Source organism: Triticum aestivum, chromosome 6D (genome assembly GCF_018294505.1).
Source record: "Triticum aestivum cultivar Chinese Spring chromosome 6D, IWGSC CS RefSeq v2.1, whole genome shotgun sequence".
Taxonomy (NCBI): domain Eukaryota; kingdom Viridiplantae; phylum Streptophyta; class Magnoliopsida; order Poales; family Poaceae; genus Triticum; species Triticum aestivum.
Window position 1 is genome coordinate 278,332,533 of NC_057811.1, and position 10,115 is coordinate 278,342,647.

Consider the following 10,115-nt stretch of genomic DNA (forward strand, 5'->3'; position numbering starts at 1 on the left):
CCCCCGAGCAATCGGGGGCTTTGAATTCTTGTTCATCGCTATCGACAAGTTTACAAAGTGGTCGGAAGTGACTGCCGTGAGGAAGGTGACTGCTCAGTCAGCTATCAAGTTCTTGAAAGAATTGGTGTGTCGTTTCGGAGTTCCAGCAAGGATCATCACTGACAACCGCACCCAATTCATGAGCCACGCCTTCATGCAATATGTTCAAACCCTTGGATGCAAGATCTCATTTGCCTCTGTGGCACACCCCCAGAGCAATGGACAAGCTGAGAGGGCGAACGCTGAAGTGCTTCGTGGACTCAAGACAAGGACTTTCAATACACTGCAGAAGCACGGCAAGCGGTGGATCGAGGAGCTGCCGGTAGTTCTCTGGTCCCTCAGTACGACACCTAATCGAGCTACCGTGCAGACTCCCTTCTCCCTGGTCTACGGGGCAGAAGCAGTTATCCCCACAAAACTCATTTACGGGTCTCCTCGGGTGCTTGCCTACGATGAAGTAGCGCAAGATCAGCACCGGTGTGACGACGCTGTGCTACTCGAGGAGAACCGTCTCCGGGCCGCTACGTGTGCTGCACGCTATCAGCAAGCCCTGCGTCGCTATCACAGTCGCAGGGTTCGTGCCCGGTTTTTTGAGGAAGGTGACCTTGTCCTTAGGCGCGTTCAGTCCGCCAAGGGTACACACAAGTTATCACCAAAGTGGGAAGGCCCTTACAGGTAGTACGAGTCTCCAGACCCGGCGCAGTCCGTCTAGAGACCGGAGTGTTGGAAATATGCCCTAGAGGCAATAATAAAGTGGTTATTATTATATTTCCTTGTTCATGATAATTGTCTATTGTTCATGCTATAATTGTATTAACCGGAAACCGTAATGCATGTGTGAATACATAGACCGTAATATGTCCCTAGTAAGCCTCTAGTTGACTAGCTCGTTGATCAATAGATGGTCGTGGTTTCCTGACCATGGACATTGGATGTCGTTGATAACGGGATTACATCATTGGGAGAATGATGTGATGGACAAGACCCAATCCTAAGCGTAGCACAAGATCGTGTAGTTCGTTTGCTAAAGCTTTTCTAATGTCAAGTATCATTTCCTTAGACCATGAGATTGTGCAACTCCCGGATACCGTAGGAATGCTTTGGGTGTACCAAACTTCACAACGTAACTGGATGGCTATAAAGGTGCACTACAGGTATCTCCGAAAGTGTCTGTTGGGTTGGCACGAATCGAGACTGGGATTTGTCACTCCGTATGACGGAGAGGTATCTCTGGGCCCACTCGGTAATGCATCATCATAATGAGCTCAATGTGACTAAGGAGTTAGCCATGGGATCATGCGTTACAGAACGAGTAAAGAGACTTGCCGGTAACGAGATTGAATGAGGTATAGAGATACCGACGATCGAATCTCGGGCAAGTAACATACTGATGGACAAAGGGAATTGTATACGGGATTGATTGAATCCTCGACATCGTGGTTCATCCGATGAGATCATCGTGCAACATGTGGGAGCCAACATGGGTATCCAGATCCCACTGTTGGTTATTGGCCGGAGAGATGTCTCATCATGTTTGCATGGTTCCCGAACCCGTAGGGTCTACACACTTAAGGTTCGGTGACGCTAGAGTTGTTATGGGAAATAGTATGTGGTTACTGAAGGTTGTTCGAAGTCCCGGATGAGATCTGGAGCGTCACGAGGAGTTCCAGAATGGTCCGGAGGTGAAGAATTATATATGGGAAGTCCAGTTTCAGTCGCTGAAATAATTTCAGGGGTTATCGGTATTGTACCGGGACCACCGAAAGGTGTCCGGGGGTCCACCGGGTGGGGCCACCTGCCCCGGTGGGCCAAGTGGGCTGAACAAAGGTGGGAACCAGCCCCTGGTGGGCTGGTGCCCCCCCCCCCAAGGGCCCAAGGCTCCTAGGGTTGAAAACCCTAGGGGGTGGGGGCGCCTCCCACCAAACTTGGGGAGCAAGTCCCCCCTTGCCCCCCCCCCCTCTAGATGCATCTAGGGGGGCTGGCCCCCTCTCCCTTCACCCTATAAATAGAGGGGGGTGGGAGGGCAGCCGCACCCCTTCCCTAGCGTAGCCCTCCCCCTCGCCAACACCTCCTCCTCCGTAGCGCTTGGTGAAGCCCTGCCGGAGAACTGCAAGCTCCACCACCACGTCGTCGTGCTGCCAGAGCTCTTCCTCAACTTCTCCTCTCCCCTTGTAGGATCAAGAAGGAGGAGACGTCCCCGGGCTGTACGTGTGTTGAACGCGGAGGCGCCGTCCGTTCGGCGCTAGATCGGATCTTCCGCGATTTGAATCGCCGTGAGTACGACTCCATCATCCGCTTTCCTTGTAATGCTTCCGCTTAGCGATCTTCAAGGGTATGAAGATGCACTCCCTCTCTCTCTCGTTGCTAGTATCTCCTAGATTGATCTTGGTGACACGTAGGAATTTTTTTGAATTATTACTACGTTCACCAATACGGAGATGGCACGTCGTTGCAAAACTCATGGAACATTGAGCATCTCCGTAAGTTCTACCCGTGAGGCGCAGAGGCTGCCGGGCCCTGCCCGGCAGCCACCCATTGTACATGGCATCGCCGAAGTTGCATGTAACCCCTTATACAAGCCGGGGCGATGACCCCGTGCAAGAGAAAATAAAGAAGCGTTGTAGGGGGGGCCCAACTAAGATTGCATGCATGCACAAGCACACCCAGATCATTGCATATCCATATAGATAGGATTGCATCCTGCTTTCATTCTCATCTACATGGAGTTGCAGGTTCTTGCCATGAACCTGGCTTCGACAAAGGACGAGAAGATTGCACGGCACGGCGATCCCCGGCAAGCCAAACAGATAAGTTCACCTCTTGTCCATTAGTATTCTGTAAAGCTACAACTTTGCATGAGAAAACCTCGCCTCCCTCTTTGAAACTTAGGTGCTCCCATCCATCACTCGAACGCTGCTTCGGTCAAGGTGGTCGCAGTGGCCTTTGGGGAAAAGGAGTTGGCGGGGGGGGGGGGGGGGGGGCTGGCCCCTCTATCTGTTCCCCGGCAGACATAGTTCTCCGGCAGACAAAGAGGGTGCCGGGAGGATATCCTCTTTGTCTGCATGGACATACACATGCACGGGTTCCCGACAGGATTCATCTTTTTCATTCATATGCAGTTACAAGTACAAGCATTACATAATACAAAGATAGACTCGATAGATTACATCTATCTATCTATTATTATATATTAAAAATGCTTGACGGGCTAACCAAAAAAAGATAATTAGACTAGAAAATCCCATAAAAATTAGAAACATCTAACCGTTAATGTTATTAGAAAATAAAACAACAACCGTTAGATTATAATAATTTTATGAGAAATTACCCACAAATGCCATCGAAAGGAAGCTCCTCTTTTACCGCTACACCAAATCCCTCACGATGTCTTCCTTTCCCCGGGCCGATGGCACTATTACTTGGATATTTCTCGAAGATCTCCTCATGGCTCCAAAGTTCTTCTCTTGGAAGTATGCCCTCATAGATGGACGAGACTTGCCTGCTCCCTTCCCATGCTCCCATCCGTGCTCCCGCATACGTGGCTTGATTTGATTGGAAGAAAATAAGGTCCGGCCCCACCCCCTGAAAATCAGGGGGGAGATGATTAGATTAGAAAAGAAAAAGGGAAAAGAACAGCCGTAGGATGAAGTGGGAGCACGGATGGGAGCAGGCAAGCCGGATCCCTCATAGATGGGCTTCTGACCAATGCTTTCATGCACGTACAAGGTGGCTTTCCTGAAGAGGCTGATTGATTCCGTCCAGATCGAGATGCATGAGGATGATTGCTTTCTATACATAGGACCGGCTTGCTTTGGTGCATGTCCGCACATCTGGCCGGAAAGCAATCGGCAACATGCAGGTGCCAGACCGATCAAGCTAAGATATACAATTTTATTATCCGTTTTGGCACATGCTTGATAGCAATCTTCTTGCTGATTAATTTCTCCCGTGTAAACAACAAGCTAGATCGGAGACACTTGATTTTTGGTTCGATGACCACACACATGTAACACACCTTTTCTTTGCACAATTACATCACGCACACCTCAAAAAACAATCTCAATCTCCAACGCCGTTCACTTGTAAGTGCTTCCAGATCGGCTTCACCTTCATATCGGCGCCCTTGGACATTGCCACACCTCTGTTGGATCTCCTTGATTGTCCAATCGACTCCACCCAACGATAGCAGCAACTCCAATAGGTATCATCTTCTGCACAAAATCGATTAATTTGTATTATCCACTGGGTGTCAAAGTGATGAACTGATCACTGGGTGATGGATCAAGTATACTTGATTAATAGATTATGCTAAAATAGAAAAACACTAGTCTATACATCTAGATTCATTAATATGACCAGAACCGGTTCCTTACCATACTTTTGATAACATTTTTGTGTTCAAGGTTGGCTCCCAATCTCCGTCGCTCACCTTGATTGTCCAATTGACTCCTTCTAGTAAATGCCCCACCTCCAGTAGGTATTACCATCTTATGCAAAAAGGCAATTAATTTGCAAGATTCATTGTAAGCCAGATTAATGAACTCCCTTCGCCGTACTTACATTTCCCTCGAGTTAATAGTTATGTGTTCAAGGTTTGGTTCGAACAGGACTCTTAACTACATATAATTATTTTTCCAGTTATATTGCTCCTTTAATCAATGGATACTCGCATCATTGAGGCCCTTAAGAATGTGCTGCATAGAGATAATATACTAGCAAAAACATTCAGAATGGCAAGTCACACATTCAAAGAATGTGACTATCACAATGCAATATTAAAACTAACCAATAAGTGTGGCGCAGATGGAAAACGACATGGTATGCCATCTGCAACTGAAGTTGCAGCCTTGATTGTGAATGGTACACTAGAAAAAATAGACGGTAATGCCATTGTTAAGTATAAACATATCATCGAAGCACAGATAATAACAGGATCACATGTGGAAGAAAAGGTCTATATTCCAAAAATAATCATGTCACCAGCTGAATGGTTGTGGTTTTCCTTCTAAAAAGGAGAAAATATCCTATCTCACCATGCTTTGCTATGACAATAAACAAAAGGCAGGAGCACTCTCCAAACAAGGTTGGACTATATATACATGAACAAGTCTTTACACATGGACATTTATACGTACCATTCTCGAGAGTCAGAAAAAGGGATGGACTGCAAGTGATGGTAACTGATGAAGATAACAATAAGAATGTTGGGGTCAAGAACATAATGTACAAAGAATCTACTATATATTAAAAATGCTTGACGGGCTAACCAAAAATAATAATTAGACTAGAAAATCCCACAAAAATTAGAAACATCTAACTGTTAATGTTATTAGAAAATAAAACAACGACCGTTAGATTATAATAATTTTATGAGAAATTACCCACCAATGCCATCGAAAGGACTAGAAGTCTAAAATACACACTTGCCGTATGATGTTGCCAGCATTTTACAATAAGCACAAGTACATGGATAATTAGTTTGCTGTAAAATCTCTTCAAATTAACAAATTTACTTATCTATGCTAACATGAATGTTACAGACTATATGGCAGGATGAATATAGTCTACTATTTCTACGGAAATATTGAAAAGATGCATGAACATTTGATGGAAATACGAAGTAGTTCCAAAAAATGGTAAAAGATTTACACACATCTAAGCTTATGGTTCTTATAATATATATATACATCGGATTACAGTTACTGTTCTGTAATTATTCAATAATACTGAACATCGAAACAATATGGTATCTCATGTTTGAGGCTTATTATAGAATACAAGCTTATAGTGAAAGCATCCGCGCATTGTTATCTTTTATATGTACAACGCAATCAGACCTATTTTACTATTTAGTTATTAAAATTTAATTACACTTTGAGAAATAGTAAAACTACAGCTACTCGCAAAGATGTGTATAAATTCTTAAATTTCATCGATAAGAATGTGGGCTAAGGGGCCTAACACTGTCAATGTCGGTCCCATGCCCGGAAAAAATTGGATGTGGCCTGAACAATTCAGATTTTTGACTAACAAAGTAACAAGTTACCATCAGCAATGATCATTAATAGACAATATTGACTGGCCCTGAAAAATTGGATATGGAATAATCTGTGCATAATAGATTTCCTCTGGAAACTGGGAGCTAAAAAAAGGCAGGACACCTAACTGAACAAATATTTTTATCTAAGCATTGCAAAATTGAAAGAAAGCAGAGAGGAGGTGGTACCACTTCATGGTCCTTCTACAGCGGCACCTCAAACTACAGTTTTGCACGATTTTGGTTGATTGGAGCCCGAAGGCACAGACATTTGTAGGGCTGTGCTGGAAGTAAAATGTTAGGGGCGACGAGCCACCCTCCGCCGACCCAACTGCGACAGCTCCTCAACCTTCGACCTTGACATCGATGGGAGCCTCACGAAACTGGAGATGTTCGCGTTGCATCGCTCGCCTCCGCTCCGTCGCAGGGGACAAGATCCACGCCCTCATTGCCTACATGGACACCAACGGCAACGGCACCGTCAAGTTCGACTAGCTCAACTCCTCCCTCGCGTACCTGCTCCTCAAGCCCTGCTAAGCCTAAGTCAATATTGACTGGCCCAGGAGATCGAGGAGGCGCGCGTGACCCAGATCAGACCCGTGGCCGCGCCAACGACGTGAGCGACGGGGTGCGTGCAGGGAAGACGAGCAAGGTGGCGGCATGAAATCAATAGAGGTAAGAGGAGCTTGGGAATGAGATCAGCAACGCCATTACCAGCGGCAGTAACCGGAGTTCATCGGGACTTCGGGAGGCAGCAATTCTAGAGTGACAAGGAGAGAGGTGAAGGAGAAAGGGGATCAGGAGAGAGTGATGTGTGCGTGCCAGATGCATCCACGGGAGCATGTTGGGCTAAAGCCTAAAGCCCAATTAATTATTCCATTTTTCAGAAGCAACCGAAAAAAATTCCAATTGATAAGCTATTATTATGTGCAGCGTACACCCCCTAAAAAGGTATAATAACGTGTTTAAAAAATGGTATATTTGTTTTCCTGCTGAAATTAAGTCTGAGGATATCCATTCAAACATATTGTACATGATTATATGAAGAAGAAAAAACATGTACGAGTCACTGATTTTTGAACTCAAATTTAGTGCATATGAACCTTCCCCACAAAACAACTAATATTCGTATTATTGTAATATAAGCATTTTTTTCAAGGATATATATGTATTAAGCATGAAAAGGGAATTTCAAACGGCCAGCTTATGAACAGGCAAATATGCACCTTCTGCAAATTGAGTAATTAGGAAACTTAGATCACATTTGGGAAAATAGAATTTCTCAATAGTATACACGGAATATGCATGATAAATTAGGTACGTGATTCATGCATAACATATGTTTTATATTTAAATATCAACGACAAAAGCTAACATATCTCAAACAAAATTTATTGGCAAAATACTCATATTCAAAATTATTGCCACATTTGAATCCAAAATTCTTTGCACAAACCAAATAATAGTGTTCTCATAACAAATAATGATTAACATGTTGCTTATATAACTGTTAAATTCTCACCCGTGCACATATTTTCTACTCCCTCTGTTTCAAAATGTAAGACGTTTTTTGACACATTTATAGTGTCATGATATTTGATGAATATACTGAAAATTTTCCCCACAAAAATACTTGTGTTTAGACTAAATTAGCTATGAATGAATATATCCATTCAATCATATAAAATAAAACCTATGGTTCATATTCCGAATTGAATTTATTGCGTACAAACTTCTCTTGAAAAACAACCCATAACCCATATATTAGACATGAATAAATTTGCTTTGCCGCAATGGGTCTTTTGCCATTTCATGACCCATACCACAAACATGATTTTTGGGCCATAGATCGATCCTGAACAATTTGAATCGAACGGGCCTTCTCAACATTTCGCAAAGCCTGAAGGTAGATTTTTCGTTTAACCTGAAAAATGCCAATTCAAGACTAACTAACGAAATGATCAAATATTATCTTCATTTAACCTAACATTTTTACATACTAGCCCGCCTGTATGCGCGGGCCACTCTGCTAGTTATTTGAATTAAAATTTGGCGATTGCCTATAGATTTAAGATTGAAAAAAGATAAGTGCTCTGTGATGTCCTTTCTTGTCCCTCTCCTCCTAGGCGCAGCCGTCAAAGGTGAGGAGGGCAAAAGGAGCGCCAAGGCGAAGGCCTTGCCCGCTTTCGTCGGGCTCCAGGAGAGGTAGCCCGGGGGAAGCGGAAGCACGAGGGAACGCCTCGATGGAGAGCACGACGGAAGGCGACCCCGTCAACCACCGTCACCAGGGCCAGCAGGACTCGGCGGGGCTAACGAAGCTGCAGCCCGAGAGGAAGCCTGCCGGGGTCCAGCTGGAAGGCTGCTGGAGGAGCCCGGCAGCACCATCCACACCTCTGCATCCAACTCCCCGGCAAATCACACTGCCGGGAGGGGATGCAGATGCAGATGATGGTGCTACCGCCTGATGAAGATGGTGCAGGCGACGATCAGTCGGAGTCAGAGTCGTTGCCCCTCCGTCTGCTGCCCTCGTCATCACCGTCACTGTCCTCCTCCTCGCTTTCGCTCGAGGAGGAGTTTTCGTCGTCGGTCGAGCTCTCCACACAGCACCCTAGACGGCCTCCCGAGCGTCCGAAGATCTTGACGGAGAGCAGGCCACTCTCCATTAATTTGAAATGGAGAATGTGCCCCTCCGAAAAGCTGTGGGCACGGGCAAAGGTCTTCCGGCCACGATGGAGGTACATGACATAAGGGGCAGGGAAGTCGACGTGAACCCTCATGCTCCCATCCCCACAGCCCCTCATGTGCAGCCTCAGGGCGCGCGGCTGCTCGAGCTCCATCTCCCGCAAAAAGAAGGATGGAAGACGAAGGCGACTGCGCAGGGGCTTATACAGCCTGATGATGAACTCTTGAGGTTGGTCCCCGACATGGCCTTCCATCGGGGGTGGAGCCGCCGGCGGAGGCACCATCGGGGCTCCGCCCCGTCCTCCTCCTCCTCGGGCACCACGGCGACCACGACCGCGCCCCCTTCCTCCTCTCCTCGCGGATGATTCCGCTGCCTCAGGGTCCGGGGGAGGAGGGGCGCGCTGTCGAGAAGAAGCCCTCGTCGCCGTCACCAGAACTCCGCCACGCCCTCGCCCTCGCACCATGGCTAGATAAGAAGGATCACAGAAGAGAAGGAGGAGTGTGTGCTGAAGAACACTGCCTCGGACCCTTTCTATAGGGAAACGGGGCGAGGGGCTGACCCCTCCTGCGGGAGACGGCCACCCCTCTCCTCCAATGCGGCCTCTCTGCACCCACTATGGCTCTGAGGGCCGAGGCCGCCCCTCTACCCCAACCATCGACGCTCGGGTTTCAGCTACAACGCTCCTCCCCGTGCCCTCCGCATCCACCACCTACCACGCCCAATGCATGCGGAGCACGTGGCGAGGTACGTGCGAGATGGGGGGCTGGTGGGATGGCAGTTTTTGCCCCGTAATCATGGGGCGTGGAGAATCCGCGGGCCACGTTCCAAGTCCCTCCACGACACCGCGCACCGCGCGCGTGGGAATCAGAAACCGCCCCGGAATCAAGGCTACCACAGCAGCAATGAAAAACTTCAAAGGGGCCAACCCCTTCAGCAGCCTTGCGTGTGCACTTATTAGGTCCTACCCCGCCGACGCTCCGTAGCGCGATCGGGGCAGGCTCGGGGGCTTCTGTTGGTGCAACAGACCCCCGGGTATGTTGCCCAACTGTGCACAGGCACAAGACAAGATTGGAGCACCAGCTTAAGTTAGAGGTCGAAGAGCCAAGAGATTAAAGAACGAACATGCAGCTCAGAGAGATCGAGACCGAGCCAAAGGAATAGGATATCGGCAAGAGAAGGGCCTCCCTCCCTGGGCAGGCGAGCCCGGCAAGGGGTCTGGCCACCACCAGAAGCAAGCAACCAAGACTCCCCGGCAGCACCTGCCGGGGCTTGCGGGGCCTGAACCACCCTGCCAACCATGCAAGTACGACCCACGTCGTCAATCAGTGCGGTGTCAAGCCGCAAGGTGATTAAGTG

The 10,115-nt window shown here is 47.4% G+C and overlaps 1 long non-coding RNA gene across 2 annotated transcripts; it reads right to left on the reverse strand.

Annotated features, from left to right (window-relative positions):
* Positions 1–3,910: 3,910 nt before the first annotated feature.
* Positions 3,911–6,901, reverse strand: LOC123144640 (uncharacterized). Of its 2 annotated transcripts, XR_006471787.1 has the most exons (3): positions 6,791–6,901; positions 4,413–6,528; positions 3,954–4,250 (listed from the first exon to the last, which is right to left on the reverse strand). It is a non-coding gene; the product is annotated as an uncharacterized lncRNA (long non-coding RNA). The 2 variants fall into 2 exon arrangements; XR_006471786.1 differs by having other exon boundaries at positions 3,911–4,250; positions 4,413–6,897.
* Positions 6,902–10,115: the final 3,214 nt, after the last annotated feature.